Genomic DNA, 16,081 nt, shown 5'->3' on the forward strand with positions numbered 1-16,081 from the left:
GGGACCACCCTAGAGACCAAGTGCCAGGCTGCCTCGTTGATCAGCATTGCTAATGAAAATAGCTCCTCAAACTGCTCCAAAGCTGGGCTCTCTAGGAGGTCCAAGTCCACACAGAGGCAGCTGACCTCCCCCTTGGTGGAGGATCCCCCTTGGTGACCTTTTCAACTTTCGTTTCCTCCAATGAGGCAAAAGATCCTTCCCCTCATTGAGAGTGACTCAAGCACTTGAGATGCCGAGAGCTCACCCTCTCCACCGGCATATGGCGCTTTAACGATGGGTGATAGTTAAGTGTCTTCTTTGACTATTATTGTTTTCTTAATGAGAAATGGCAGAGATTTCCCTCAGAGATCCCTGAAGACTTAGAAATGGCTTAATTTCCACTGACTTTGTTTCTTTTCTTCTTTGTTTATTTCTCTCTTTCCCTCCCTGCAACAGCTTGGGGAAGCACAGTAACGAAATCTTTCCATATTCTGATGCTATTGCAAAGTGAATTTGAAAATTGTCAAAATGACATTCTATTTTCCTGTTTCCAAGAGTCACCAGAGCAAGACAGGACGTAGGGCAATCTCTTCAGTGGGATGCCTCTCTTCAGAGAGATGTGTGTGTGTGTGTGTGTGTGTGTGTGTGTGTGCGCGCGCGCGTGCACGGTTCCCGATTTCCGAGGCTTCACGGGCCTGGCTTCGACTGTTCGCAACTTATTATCTCTGCGACTCCACCTCTCTATTCACCTCATTGCACTTGGCACAGAGTAAAGGATTTGGCAGGAGGGAGGCAAGAGACAGGCTCATTTCCCAGCTTTGCATCCACGTGGTCTTGGGCAAGACCCTTCACTCATGAGGCCTAATTTTGTCCAGGTGTAAAATGAATGGGTTGGACTCAAGGCTCTTTGGGTTTCTTAAGGTTCTGTGTTCTGTGCCTACCTCCCAGTTGTAAAGACGTTAATGGGCATTAAGGTGATGTCTCTCACAAAACCATTTCTGGTTGAAAACAGTAAATCCTAGGTAGAAATTTTAGGGGAAATTGCATGAGAGCTGGAAGGATGCATGGGAAACGAGATTCGATGCTATTTCTAGGAAGGGGATGGGCGTGGCTGGGCGCTGAGCGGGTAGCTGAGCATCCTTGCAGTCTGAAACGTCTACCCGCAAGAGCAGCGGGGCCGAGTCCAGGGAGGACCGCGGCCGCAGCGGCTGCGCACTGGCGCGCCCAGCCGTCCGATTGGAGAGTCTCCGCCTTTGCGACCAGCTGATTGGGAAGGCTAGTGAGGAGCGGCGCGCCGATTGGCTAGGCTGCCCGCCGCTCAGGCCCAGGAGCGGACGGTTTCTACTGCGGCTGGGCACCGGCTCTGCTCCAGCGTCGGCCTGCGCTCCAGCTGCGCCCGGCCCGGCCCCGGCCCGGCCCGGCCCTGGCCTCCGAGCGAAGGCGCCGCTGCCGCCTGAGCCGCTCCCAGGGCCATGAGGAGGCGGCGACAGACACTGGGGCCCGCGTCAAGGTGACCGGCCGAGACTGCGGCGGCATCCGCGGCGGGAGCGGGCGGTGAGAAGAGCGGCCCGCGGGGCGGGGCGGGGCCCTGAGGGCCGGGCTGGACGGAGCCGCAGGTGCAGGAGGCGGGACCTGGAGGGGCCGCTGGGCCGGGGAGGGGCCTCAGGGCGGGAGGCGGGCCTGGGGGGGTTAGGTCGTGCGGGTTTACGCTCGAGGGCCATACAGGGGGCCTTCGTTGCTCTGGTTAGGTGGGGGCTTGGTACAGAGGGCGGTGGGTGTAGGGGTGGAGGTGGGGTGAGGCCGCAGATCGGGGGGCGGGGCTGGCGGAGGCTGTTGGGTGGGGCCGAAGGCTCCAGGTGCGGAGGGCGGGGCCAGGTGGGACCACGGGTTTGCTTTGTGAGGCCAAAGCGGCCGGAGAGCTTGTGTCAAAGGAAACCACAGGTGCAAGGGGCGGGGCTAGGGAGACCTGCAGGAGCGGGGCGGGGTGGGGCCTTGAGTGGTTGCAGGTCCGGAAGCGGGCCCCAGGTGAGGAGCGAACAGAGGTGAGTGGGCGCGAGAGAAGGGAATGATGCCCTCCCTGCTGTCCAGGGGGTTTGGGTGGAAGCAGGAGTTTTGGGCTCTCTAAGGATTCTGGAGGCTTCCAGGGTTGCCAGTGGGCCAGAAGGGCCGGCCAGGCCTGCCTGTCTTCTCCTGAGTAGGACTTAGGTCTAGCTGTCCTGGTGACTAGGCTGGGGCTTCCCCTATGTCAGGCTCTGGGACGTACCATTTTTCACATCTCAGGGACTTCTGTTGCTGTTACAGGGGCCATGCCTAGGTTGGGGGACGGGCGCTTGGCTTTCATTCGATGATCAGCTGGTGAGAAGTGTGTGTGCTTGAAGAGGAGCTAGTGTGGAACTTGAAGGCTCCTGGCTTGCCGGCTCCTCATACAGAAGCTGCTGCAAATCTTAACAGCAGAAGTCTCCAAGAGCCCGAAATGGCAGCCTGGTTGGGGGAAGAACAGGAATGAAGGTTCAGGAGTTTCTGCCTCTATGTTACCTTGGAGAGTCTTTTTCTCCTTTGCAAAATGAGCATCATGGTAACTGCCTTGTGGGAGAGGATAGGATGGAACTGTCCTTACTGAGCACGCCCTCGTGAAGGTGTGTCTCCCTCGTCTGCGTCCAGGGGCAGGTGGGATTCCGGAACTGGAGTCTAACGAGGAGGAGATTTCTAGACCATTTTCTGTTTGAGTTTGGGATGGGTCTTGTGGCAGGGAGTCCCCAGAAGACTCGTTCCTGCCTCTGGTGGTGACTGCTCCTCCCTGTGAGGCTGAGGGAGCCGTGGAAGGGAGCGCGGGGAGAAGGGAAGCAAGGAGCATTGAATTGTTTGCTGACCTTTAGAACCCAGCCCCAGTGAGGACTCTGACCTGGAATATGAGGCTTAGATTTGAGCCTTATGGAATTCCCCTTCTGGTTCAAGGACAAACCCTGAACTTCCCACACTGAACCGAGGAGAATGCCAGAGCTTCATTAAGTTCCTACAGGGCAGAGAGAAGAAAGCAAGATGATGGGGCTCCCTCCTGTTGAGACAAGGGTCCCACACCTGTGTGTGTGGCCTCTTATTGCACAGTGCCTTCGCTCCCCAGTAGACCGGTCCGAACTGCCGTTCCTCCTGTGTCGCACGGACAGGAGAGAAGGCGGGAGAAGGTTTCTCCTGTACTGGTCTGCGTTTTTCTTCACTTTAGAAGATATGAGACTTTTGGAGACCAACCAAAAGTTGGAGAGGTGCTGGCCTCTGCCACTACCACCAGTTTTGGTGGTGGCTTGTTGTGGTGACCCAGTGGCACCATGGGGATGGCATCTCAGGTACCTGCAGGGTCTAGAAGCAGCATGTGTGAGTTGTCCCGTTCTGTCGAAGTAGGAACTGTGTACCTGGCTGTGGGACACTGCTGCCCTCTGGTAAGCCCCAGGCTCTGCGGGTTAAAGGGAAAGCCCAGGCTTGGTGGCAGACAAGGGCTAGAACGTGTGTTGGATAGGGAGGAGATAGGTTTTCTGATTGTTTATTATTACCGTAACACTATCCAGGGTCCGGAGAGAAACTTCATTAATGGAAAAGACTGCATCCGAGGCTCTCTGTGACATAGCCCAGTCCACCTTTTTAACTCAATTTTCCTTTTCAGTGTGGAGGGGAAAAATCTCTGCCTTGGAAGGTCTGCATTTGAAGCTTCATGCACTAGTTTCTTCATTTCTCACAGCTTTGGTTTCCTTATTTTTAAAACAAGGATGATTATGCGCTCCTTGAGAGCTCATTATGGAGAACAAATGAGACAAGATATGTGAAAGCACCTGATATATTAGGCATTCAATATACAGGGTCCAGTAGAAATAAGCCTGCTAGAGTGTGGTTGGTGGTAGGGTAATAATATGGGTGTAATATTTATAGTTTTAATTGGAGCATTTCACCTAAAATGTTATGTGGTGTGCTTGAGTGTAAATTTGTTGTGTTACAGAATTACTTGCTTTTATTTTGTAATAAAAAGGAGGTGTTATTTGTGCTGGACTCTGTGTATTAGGGTCTGTTTCTGCCTCTCCCTGCCTCCTGGCCTTTCAACACAACGAACAGCATGTAGCAAATAAGGAGAGCAGGACTGGGGATTCCGAGGCTTTCACTTCGCATGTAGCTTTGGTCAAATCCCTTCTTCTCTCCAGGCCTTGGTTTTCTTAGCTGAGTGAGAATGGTGTTAGGCCGTGTGAGTGTCAAGTGTGGTCCCGGCCCTGGCATTCTGCTTAGTATGCCCTCATATTTTCTTGAAAGACAGGAAGGAGGAAACTAGTAACCTGTTCTTTAGTTCTTCTTTTAAAAATACCTGTCTAGCACCTTGCCTGGCACAAAAAAATATTGCAACATTAGTGAAATTAGTGAACCTCAACATGACTACAAAAGGGCTTTAACAGTCCTCTTTCACCCCAAATTAAGTTCATCCAATTTATGTTCATGAACATGCAGGCTTTTTCATGTTTACAGTCATGAGTATGTCAGTATTTTGGAAAGGCCTGGCAATAAGTGGTATCTTTAAACGATGTTTTTATCTTATTTTTTAAAAAATTAAAAAAAATCACACGTGGATTTTTTTAAAAGCAGGTAGTTCAAAGGGGAACAAAGTACTTCTCTTTCTGGTGTTGAGCTTCCAGCCCCTTGTCCTTCTCCCAGAGGCAGGCGCTGCCCATTCTCACACAAATAGTAATATTCTGCCCATACTCTTGCTCCTTCGTTTAGTAACTTGCTCTATTTTGGAATTGTCCCAACATTGGAAAAGTTTCATTTGGTACATAGTGTTCCTTTTTAATAAATGTTTTTGACTGATATTGTAAGTGTAACTTTTATCTCCACTCCAAACCGCCCCCCCCCCATGTTTACTCAGTAAGAGTTAGCAGCCATTGTTTAGAAGAATTACAAGAGACAGCCCTTGTTCTCCTCTAGGAAAGAAATGGCTTTGATCCCAGGGAACAATAGACTAGAGGTCAATCCATGTATTTGGATTCAAGGCAGAGGACAGAGAAAGGGAAAGGTATGTTTTCACTAGTAATTGAAAATTGCTTTTTCATTGACATGTGCTTCAAAGTTCAGCTCTGTCACTCACTGTATTACCTAAGACAGTTTGCTCATCTTTCTGTGCTTCAGCCTCCTGCTCTGTAGAGTGGATGATGATAATGGGTCTGCCTGTTGGGTTTGCGGAGGGGCCTGAGACCATGCAGACAGAGCGTCTGCAGCAATAGCAGGTGTGGTAGATTCTCTTGAAGAGGGGGCTGGCATGTCATTAATAATCTAAAGTGGGCTCTTTTATTCTGTGCCAGCAGATATTTACTTAAAGTTGAGGGCAAGCCACAAAGAATTCCCAAAGTCCTTGCCCTTGAGATGCTCACATCCTGTGCAGGGAGACAGACACAAAAGTCACCGATGACAGAACAAGGTGGTGGGCCTGATGGTGGGGAGGTGAACAGGGTGGGGGCCACGGAGGCAGGAAAGATGACCTCTCCCTGGGTGGTTGGAGAACGGCCTCCCCGCTCAAGTTTCTCCTCCTCTGTGAAAGCGCTCCAACTCTGGGCACCAGTGACACTCCCACTCGTGCTCCCCTGACTTTCATCGTGCACACACCTTGCTGGAAACACTACTGCATGAGTTGCCTGATGCTTGTTGTCTCCCGACTGCACCGGGAGACTCTCGCCGGCATCGTCGCTGCATCTGCAGGGGAGGCTTTTGGTGGGTGTTGTGATGGACCTCTGCTCAGACAAGTCCCGCCACCACATACTGGCAGCCTCGGACCTGTAAGCCATAGGGTCTGGTGAAACCCAGACTGTGGATTCTCTTACTCGTCCCCCAGGTATTTGAGTGCCAACTCTGAGGCACATGCTGTGCCACGTACCAGCCATGGATCCGGGTATGGCTGGTGATACCTGTCCCACTAAGTCTTAGGGATGGGAAGAAGGGAGAAATATTTGCTTCAGATGCTGCAAGATAAGATGGGGAGGCCGAAAAAAAGCACAGATTCAGAACTGAACTGCCCAGCTTGCTGAGCGCCATCACTCCATCCTCAGAAGTATGGCTGGCTGCTCACCCTGCCCTGGGGTGCAGTTGTGGGGGAGCAGGCCTGAGGGCGAGGAGCGGGGCATCTGCTGATTTCCACCAGGGGTCGCGCACAGTGGTCGGGTTGGCCTCTGTGAGGGTCATCCTGGAGCATTTCTGGGGCGACTTCGGTAGAGACGAGGTGTCACTTTCTTCATGTGGGCATTCACTCAGCAGCTTTGCTGGGCTCCTGCTTTGGGCTAAACCCTTCGCTGAAGGCCAGGCAGACGGAGATGAATGACCTCCACCCTGTGCTCGTGGAGCTGACAGTCAGTAGGTGGAGGAGTCGCACGCAAACAGAAGGCAGTTGGCTGTGATGGAGTGAAGTGGCTGAGCAGATTCAGAGTCTGGAGCTAGGCAGACCTGGGTTCAAATCCTATCTCTTCCATCCATGGCCTCCGTGACCTTGGGCAAGTGTGCTGCCCACTGGGTCTCAGTTTACTGATGTGGAAAATGGGGGTCGCAGTATTGCCTGGCTGGGGGCTGTTGTTGAAATCAGTGAAATAATGCTGCAGAATGTTTAGCACAGTGCCTGACAGGAAGCTCATCTTACAGAGGATTCACTGTCATTTTAATTACCGTCCGGGCTGTGGGAACACTGACTGTTTTCTCTGGGTTCCAGTATAGGCGTAATGGTGCTGTTTGGATGGTGAAAGTGAAGGTGATGGCTGAGGTACCCGAGAGACTAGCGCGGAGGGGCCTTAAGGAGTATGGGAAGCATTCCTTCCTCAGGGGCCCTGCTGACCCGGGCTCTGAGTTTGTCCACAGCTGTCCCCACCTGCTTTTGCACGAGCTCTTCTCAGGGGATTCCCACCACCACAGGCCATCGCCTGCGCCCATCAACCCCAGGACTCTCCCCGGGGGGAGGCCCGAGGCAGCCTTGTCTCACCTGCACTTGCTGCAGAGAGCAGGTACCGCAAAGACCCAGAGCAGCAGAGCCTTCCCCGGTTTTTCCTCGGAGCTTTCAAGTCCATTGTGTTCTTTGTAGGAGATTTATCTCCTGAGCATCAGAGAGGCAGGTGGGACGGCACTGAAAGCACAGCCTCTGGAGTCCGGACGATGTGGGCTCATGTCCTGACTCCCCTACTCACAAGCCCTGTGGCTTCAGGCACGTGACTGTTCTCTGTGTCCTCGCGGGTGCAGGAAGCGTGGCAGTACTTACCTTCTCATGGTTCTTACAAGGCCTCGAAAAGCTCCTGTGGAACAGGACTTAGCACAGTGCTCGCACACCCGAGTGCCTGGTGAACGTGCACTAGCGTGGCGTCCTCCTTTAACCATCGTCAGAGGGCTTGTAGGACACCCGAGGGGCGGGGGGGCGTGCAGTGTGCACACAACCCCCCAGCAGCGGTAGGTACCGCGAGGGGGAGGGCCGAGTGACCCTGAGGGTGGCCCCGTTCCTTCAGGGGCCTGAGGGAACTGAAGGCTGGTGTGTTCAGTTCTTTCTTTTTTATTTTTCTGTGCTTGCACATAAATCCTGCATCTTTAATACTTTGATTTTTAAAAAGATTTTATTATTTTTTAGAGAGAAGAGGAAGTGAGGGAGAAAGAGAGGGAAACAGACATTGATTGGTTGTCTCTCACACGCCCACAACTGGGGACCTGGCCCACCACCCAGGCCGTCACTCAATCCGTTGAGCCACGCCAGCCAGGGCAGATAATGGGTCTTTAACGCGAACTAATGCAACATTATACTCTCCCTCTTTGGGATTTAAATATCTTTATTATAAGGTTTTATTTTAAGGTTAAGACAGTTACTTGGGTAATCAGAAGAAAAATTAAGTGCTTTCCTTCAATAGTCAAAGGTTTCTTTGAAGATCATCTTGTTGGAGACAAAAGAAAGAATAATGAATGTAATTAAATTCGTGTTTATTGGATACAATAATTTTCACTCTTGTATAAGCTTGATAACTAGGTCATGGGAAATCTGCTTTTGGTACATTTCTGAGCAATTAAATATTTATGAAAAACAAGTTAATAAATTCAGGAGGATTTGCTGTGTCTCTGTGGCAATAAAGTCTATTATATGGAATTAGGGAATTTCACTATTTTAAGAGATTTCTACTTTGTGTCCTCTTGGAGGCTGTGTTTTTATTGTTTTCCCCTCCAAGCTCCCCTATTGCCAGCACTTGGCCCATTAGCATTTACAGACTGTTTCCCATTAAGCTCTCCCAGCCCCCTGCTGCCGCACACGATGACACCGTGACCGACAGGGGCTTCCTGTGACTCCCCGAGTGGCCTTCGCAGAGTAGACGCCTGTGTTTGTTCCTGCAGCCCTGATGGTCTGAGTGTGTCATTCCCTCTGCTGAGAGCCCTCCTGTGGCCCCAGTCCGTGCAGCTCAGCTGGCTGGGCATCGTCTCGCAGACTGGAAGGTCACTGGTTTGGTTGCTGGTCAGGGCACGTGCCGGGTTGCCAGCTCGGTCCCGGGTCGGGGCATGTACGGAAGGCAGCAAGGCAGCCAGTTCATGTTTTTCTGTCATGTTGAAGTTTCTCTTCTGGTCTTTCTCCCTCCCTTCTCTTCTCTCTAAAATAAAACGAACACATAAAAGACACCCTCTGTGGTTTCTAATTTCTCTTAGAAAAAATACCAAATTGTTAGCATGGCCTCCAGGCTGTAACTGCTGGTCACGGCTGTTTCCTCTGGTGCAGTGTGATGCAGTCCCGGCAGAGCAGGGGCTGTGGCCGCTTTCCTCTCCCTTGGCTCCTCCTCGGTGCTCAGCACAGAGCAGCCGGCTCCTAGTAGGTGTTCCACAGGTGTTTGTTGAGCAAACAAACGAAGCGAGTGCCAGGGACTGATTTGAATCTGTAAAATGAGGCGGTTGGATCTGGGGTCCCTTCATTATAAAAGATCCTAACACATTACAAAGTCTCTTGACATGTGATTTTCAGCCTCATGTTGATTCTGCGTGGTAGGTGGGGACAGGCTTCGAACCACGGCGGAGAAAAGGGAAGCTCAGAGGGGTTACCCACACTGGTCCAGGCGTAGCTGTGGGAGAGGCTGAGGGCTCTCTGGCCCAGGCTGCCTGGAGGTGTGGTTTCTGACATGCGGAGGAGGAGTCACAGGTGAGGTAAGGAAACTGGGACTTACTGGAAAAAGGTATTTGTAATAATTTCTTGTGGTTTTAGTTAGTTTCATTTCCTGGTCATTGAATTTGGGGAGTTGAGTTCAATTTGGAGTGATGGGTTGGAGGTTCGGTTTCATTCTAGAGACCAGGAAACCCTGGGCTTTCTTGTAAGTCGCTCAAGCATAGTGATCAATGTTGCTGATTGGCTGATAGCTACGATTAGAATTTGTCCTTGTTGGGAAACTTCAATACTTAGAAGTTACTTGCTGATTGGTATGTAGCATTCTCTTGCTGTTTTGAAAAGATGCTGGTTGCTTCCGTCAGCTCATTTCTCCACTTTCTCTCTGGATACACCTGCGCCTGGGCTGTGTCGCAGAGAGCAGCGGTGTGGCCTTTGTGCTCATCAGCTACAGCGCTCGTCCACCCTGCCCGCTTTCCAGATGAGCCTGGGGACTTTGCCAGGGTGTCATACTCGGCGTCCTGATTCCCCATGCAGCAGAGCCTACTTTACGTTGGCACATCCACCAGGTATTGCAGTTTCTCAGCAACCACCTGCAGCTCACGGACCGTGGTTCACGGACTGTGGCTCACGGACCGAGTCTGTGAAGAAGCGTTTCTCTCCGATGAGAGCTCCGCTTCCCGGGCCTGTGGTGAATCTGCAGGGTGACCTCACTTCTTCTCACTGGAAGAAGAATGTGGACCTGACTTAGCGCAGAGATCCGAGGTCCGGTGATGGTGGCCAGCTGAAGAAAGGTGGTGCCTCTGGTGGTCCGTTAGCAGCTCATGTACTGATCTTAGGGGGGCTCCTCGGGCTGAGAGGTTCTCGGAACTTAGTTTTGTCAGTGAGGCCAGTGCACCTGTGGAGCAGAGCGAGCAGCCTGGCGTTACAGAGAGGTCACTGAGTGCGAAGCCAGGGCGCCAGGTGTGCCCGTTTGCGCTGACACCTGCTTTCCGAGTGAACGGGAGTAGCCCCGTGTGTGTGCATCCTCTCTTCAGCAGGGGGGCCTGTTTGCTCTCTCTCAGCATACAGTCCAGTGGCAAAGTTAAAGTATACAAATATTAGCAAGATATAAAGACTTAATTACAGGTCTGATGACGATGGCTGCAAAAGAGGAATACGAGGTGCTTAGAGACCGTGGACGGGATGGTCTTACCTGGCCAGGAGGGTCAGAGACAGCCTTTCAGAGGGAAGATGATTCGGGGCTAACCTGGTGGAGAGGTGGCACCTGTGTCTGTTGTGATCCCAGCAGGGCAGAGGTCTGGTGACTTACAGGAGTGACAGCCAGCCAGGGTGGCCAGGGCACTGAGGACGAGGGAGGACTGTAGCGTCTCCACCCCGGTGGTCGTGGCACCACTGTTCGCCTGACCTGTGCTGGAAGTGCGCGTTTCTGCAGTCGCCAGCTCTTCTTTTTCAGTCCCCGTCTGTCACCAAAGCATCATTATTGAAACATTACTTGCAGGGTCTCAGGATAGCAGTCGGGCTTCTTTTCATTCGTCTACACGCTGTGCTTGTCCAGGGGATGGCAGAGCACCCTGGTCTCGTTAATGGTTTCCATTCGTGAAATAGCTGTTTACCGAGCGTGTGACTTGGCTCGACCCCTTGCTCTCAGGAGCCCACAGACCTGACAGAGTGGAGTGAGTAAATGACGATGGCGCTGCCTCACGGGTGGGAAGTGGAAGCTCATGGGACTGAGTCCGGAGCCCGGGGTTTTCAGGGCGGATTTCCAGTTTCCCGGGAGAAGGGGGCACAGGCAGAGGGAATGGACTGTGCAGAGATGCCACAGGCGAGCGTGTGCTGCGTCTCAGGCATGGTGAGCTGCGTGGTGCTGCTGGTGCATGAGGCTCGCGGTGAGGGGAGGGAGACGAGGTTGGACAGGTGGTTGGGGTCAGGACTCAGAGGGACTCGCAGCCATGAGTGCTTGGGGGCTGGGTGTTGTCCTGTGGTGAGTGGGGAATCGTGCTGGAGTTACAGGAGGAGAGGAACGCCTTCAGTCACGCTCCTGGTGGAAGACGGGTGGCGTGGGAGGAGACCGGCATTTGGGAGACAGGCAAGGGGCTGCTGCACCTGAACCTGGCCATGGGGAGGGAGGGGAGCAGGCAGGTTTGAGAGAAACCCAGGTGGAGGCCTCTGTCCTTGGAGAGGTGGTGGATGGGAAGGAGGGCAGTGTCAGTGTGTCTGACTTCGGTGAGGTGAGGCGCTGGCCAGTCCCAGGGATGAGGGACGTAAAAGGAACTGGGAGGAGGCTCCTCTGAGTCTGGGGTGCCCGTGGGAACGCTTTCGGCAGCTGGCCAGCCGGTGTGGATGTCAGAGGGCGGTCTGGGCTCGTTCGGTGGCCCTGGCCCTTTGGAGCATCAGAGTCCTCTGTGGTGCCTGGGGCGGAGAGGCTGGCCTGGCCGTCGGGTGTTGAAGGGCTTTCACAGGTGGTTCTGCTGCCCCCGCTGGTCTAGAGGGAGACTCGGGCCGTCCCTGTAGAGCTGGGCCCTGAAGTGGTGGGAGGGATGTTGGGTCACTCAGGGGGACCCTGGCTGCGCTGCTGGGCAGCCCCAGCTCAAGGGGCAGAACACAGTGGAAGAGCCAGAGAAGGAGGCAGAGGAGGGTCAGTGAGGCCAGAGGGAGGTGGTGGTGCGGAAACTGGTGTGTGGGGTCCCCTCCAGCTCTCCCCTCGCAGGGCCTCTGCTTCTGCCCCTGAAGGCAAGTGCTCTGGTGCCCCACATGGGTACTCCTTTTTCCACTGGTGTCCGCCAGCCTCACATGAGAGGGGTTGGTCTCGTGACCTCTGCTCTGTGTGTGAAGGACTTGGAAGGAGGCTCTGAGCCACCGCTGGCGAACACAAGGCCGCCAGGCCAGATCTGGCCCTCCACCTTGTTTTGTCCAGCCCGGCACCTTGTTTCTACCCTGGGGGCAGCGCCGAGCTCTTGCTTAACTGTTAAGGGTTAGTTCCATTTGTACAGTCCTAAAATTACCTTCGGCCCTTTGAAGGCAACCGCAAGGCCAATGTGGCCCCGGTGAGAATGAGTTTGACACTCCTGCTCCCAAACCCTTCAAGCCCTGCGGACCTTCTCAAGCGATCCACTCACATCTTCTGTTGGTGATCATTTAGACTGAAACCTCTGGCTCCTGAAGAAGGAAAGTGGGGGCCTCATTTAACATTCTGGGGTTCAGGATGGGCCTTGGTGGGAAAGGTGTATATCCAGGCCCTAGGAACGGCAGCTCTCAGAACTGTTGGGGGAATTCTGGGAAGGCGATACAGTCGTTCGGCCTGGAATAATGGAGCGTGGGGGCCTGTGACTTGGGAGTGCCCCCTGGGCCCCCTAGGTGTCCTGGGCGTGGGTGGCAGGGGAAAGCCTCGGTGGCACTTCCAGAACTTCCAGGTGCGGTCTCACCGTGAGAGAGCCGCCCTGGCGACCGCAGAGGGAAGGCCCGAAATCGGTAGCAGTGGAAGTACCCCTGGTGGGTCCGAATGCCTGGCTGGGTCAGCGCACAGAGCCCAGTGAGGAGCCTTTGGTCTGGGAAAGCCCGTGGGGAGCCGGTCGGTGGTCTAGCGTGTGTCTCGTGTCACCCTGAATGTGAAGGCCGGGAGTGCAGGACAGAGGCAGAGACTGTGTTGCCACTGACTCTGGTGCTGAAAGCCACTGAAGAGCAGTACGAAGAAAGGATTGGGGACAACTCAAGGGGAGTGGCTGTCCTTAGTACCAGGGCCAACCCCCACGCCTGCTGTGACACAGAGATGCCATTTGCTCCTCAGGAAAGGAGAAAGAAAAGCGGCCAGACGTTTGTGGAGTTGAGAAGCCCCCAGGGTTGGGCAGAGAGAAGGGAGCAGACAGGTAGACGGGAGTACGTGCTCCAGTGCAGAAGGTGAAATGCTGGTGAGCTCTTGTGGGATAGAACCCGAGGAAATGGCTCAGCGCAGGCTGCAGGCTTAGCTGGGTCCCAGTCCTGCCTTTGCCCAAGGACTCGCTGCCCACGTGGCCTGGGCAGAGGCAGTCGGGGCCCTGCCTGCTCGGGGCGCCCAGGGAGACGCGTTGGAGAGCCAGAGGCTAGGAGGCCCAAGGCTCCCCCGAGCAGGCAGTCGGCGGAATTCAGTGAGACGAGGCGTGTAACGTGTGGCGGTGTGGTGCTCTCTCCTGGACTGTGCTCTCTCCTGGACTGTCCACCTTGGAGCACTATTGTAAGGACTCTGGTACGTCACTGTGGGTAAGGTGCTTAGCAAGTGTCACAGAGCCATGGTTCAGTGAGTGATGGTGACGAGGATGATGATGGTGCCATCACCTTCCGGGCACCTCTGCAGGTATCTCCCTGGACTGAACCCCACCAGTACAGCAAAGGTAGGAAGTAAAGAAGAACTTCGACAATAACAGATTCTGCTGCGTGAACGTCAACATGTGGGAGGAAGACCAGGTCCGCTGGTGCAAAGACTGGAAGGCCGAGAGGAAGTGTGGCAATGGGGAAACACGGAGCCCATTTCGTGGTGGGAAACGAAGACCCCGGGGCCCAGGAACAGCGGAGGCGGAGGAGCGGAGGGGTTGGATCGGGCTGTGAAGGGAGGAGGCAGGAGTTTGGAGTCGGAGCTGGAGGTGGTGAGGACCAAGTAGCACGTTCGCCTCAGTCTCGGGTGTGGCAGGTTTTCATCCCCTCTGCCGTCTCCCCGAGTGTTTTGGTGGGTGCTGGGGGAGGCAGTGTCAGAGATGGTCTACGTGGTGCTTGTTTCTTAACTCCGGAGTCTGACATCTGTGACAAAGCTTTTTACAGAGTATTAACTTGAGATTTTTACAGAGTATTAAATAACTCAATTTTAATGAGATATTCTGTAAAACCTGATAAAGTAAGTGATGTGCATCTGGAAAAATAAATTGTTTAAAAAATCAAGTTTTTTTAAAAAGCAGTGAAATGGCTTTCATTTTTCCTGATTGCCATTTATTTCGACAAATGTTTGGGTTTCCTGCTGCGTGTAAAAACAGTGCCAGATCCTTTGTTGGGGGGAACTAAAAATTGGTACCTGTTGTGAGAGACGTTCTTATTTGACCCTTACCAGGGTCCTTCAGAGGGGGCCATCCTGCAGGCTGGGGTGCGGTGACAGGAAACTCAAAACAACCAGGAAATAAGGTGGGAGTCCCTCTCAGGTGCCAGGAGTCCCTCTCCAGTCAGCTCGGAGTAGGCGCCATGCCTGCACGGTCGGAGACCTTCCGTTCTGTTGCTCCATCTCGAGGTGACCTTGGGAATGGCACAGACACCCGAGCTCACTTTGTGGCCTGAAGTGGCTGTTGGACCTCTAGCCCTCGCCCCTGCACCCCAGCCTTTGGGGGCCACTTTCAGGAAATTGCGTGTAACACTGTTTGCATCCCACTGGGCTGATCTTGTCCATATGGCCACACCTAGCAGTAAGGGAAGCTGGGAAGTGTGATCTGTGTGCAGGGAAGCCGTGCCTTCCCCTAACAACCAGACGCTCTTTCGCAGAGGAAGAGGGGAAGGTGGCTGACGGAGTCCAGCCTCGCCGTCACTGGCCCCGGCGTACAGATGTGGAGCCGCAGAGTGCTTGAAATTGGTGCTTTTTAAGGCCAGCGCTGCGTGGCCTTAAAAAGGCGGAACCTCATCAGAAAGAAATACTTGGTTAGTCCCATGTGGCACTTGGGTAGAAGTAGGAACATGGTGGAATGGAAAGCAGTGACCTCATTGCCAGCTAACGTCAGAGCTTAATTCACCAGGCCTGAACTGAAAGGCAGCAGGGGGAGGAAGGGCCATTACGTGGTTGGGGCATTTGGGTTCTAGTGCTGAAGGAGTTGGTAAGCTTAACCACATGCACAATGGGTTCCATATGAGTTTGAGTTAAAGGACAAAAAACAGCTGAAGGTGGGAAGATGCGTCCCGGCTCTCTAGTGGGACCCAGGAGAAGTGGGTCAAGGGACTCAGCTGTGGGGGGATCTGCAGGGAGAGCTTCCTGTCTTCGTCGTAGCTTCCTGTCCATATAACTCCGAGCAGACAGAGGAAGGACTCCGTCGCCAGTGTGAGCTGTAGCATGTGTGGGCTTCCCTCCTCCCGAGTCCCGTGGGGGCGACACCAAGTCCCAGGTGCAGGCTGTGCTTCTGTGTCACAGCCGGGAGGCTCTGAGCTTGCGGAGCCTGCAGCTTTGCAGCGGGCACACCTGCTCTTAATCACTGAGGGAGACATCGGTTCATCCCTCAAGGCTGCTCACCGTCAGCACAGCTCTGGCAAATGGCCTGTGTGAAGGTGGTCAGGACCCTGCATTCTCTTTTATAAAGATTTAATTAATTAATTAATCTTTAAAAAAAGATTTAATTAATTTATTTTTAAAGAGAGGCAAAGGGAGGGAGAGAAACACAGATATGGGAGAGAAACATGCCTCTCACACCCCCAACCCGGGACCTAGCCTGCAACCCAGGCATGTGCCTGGGCTGGGACTCGAACCAGGGACCCCTCAGTTTGCAGGACGACACCCAACCCACTGAGCCACACAGGTCAGGGCAGGACCCTACATTCTCGGCACAGCCCATGAGACATGTTGGAGACTCAGACTGGAGGACTGAGTCTTTGAGCTGGCAGTCGGCAGAGTTCAGTAGCTTAATGTGTGTAGAGTGTGTGCCAGTAGGAAGCTTTCAGTCAGTGTTATTCCTTAAATTTCATTTATTTTTAAAAATATTTTATTTATTTATTTTCAGAGAGAGGGGAAAGGAGGGAGAAAGAGAAGGAGAGAAACATTAATGTGTGGTTGCCTCTCGTATGTCCCTGCTGGGAACCTGGCCCACAACCCAGGCATGTGCCCTGACTGGGAATCGAACTGGTTATTCTTTGCTTCACAGGCTGGCGCTAATCCACTGAGCTGCACCGGCCAGGGCAGTGTTATTCCTTATAATGCCTGTGGGCTGCAGAAGGCCCGGCAATGACTTGGTCAGTTATCACAGCCTTCCTGCCTAGGTTTCAGTG

At 53.5% G+C, this 16,081-nt stretch overlaps 1 protein-coding gene across 9 annotated transcripts in view; it reads left to right on the forward strand.

The window, feature by feature from the left end:
* The first annotated feature begins 1,316 nt into the window (after positions 1-1,316).
* Positions 1,317-16,081, forward strand: part of RALGPS1 (Ral GEF with PH domain and SH3 binding motif 1) — a 230,959-nt gene continuing 216,194 nt past the window's right edge. For 7 of the 9 annotated variants that reach the window (XM_037036964.1, XM_037036969.1, XM_037036970.1 and 4 more), the window contains exon 1: positions 1,317-1,533. The gene's annotated coding sequence lies outside the window, so the exon portion shown is untranslated. Of the gene's footprint in view, positions 1,534-1,979; positions 2,022-16,081 lie in introns of those variants that run through there. The other 2 variants (XM_037036965.1, XM_037036966.1) reach the window with 2 other exon arrangements.

The sequence above is a fragment of the Sturnira hondurensis genome, unplaced genomic scaffold, assembly GCF_014824575.4.
Source record: "Sturnira hondurensis isolate 20B ecotype Veracruz unplaced genomic scaffold, ASM1482457v3 Scaffold0022908, whole genome shotgun sequence".
Classification (NCBI taxonomy): domain Eukaryota; kingdom Metazoa; phylum Chordata; class Mammalia; order Chiroptera; family Phyllostomidae; genus Sturnira; species Sturnira hondurensis.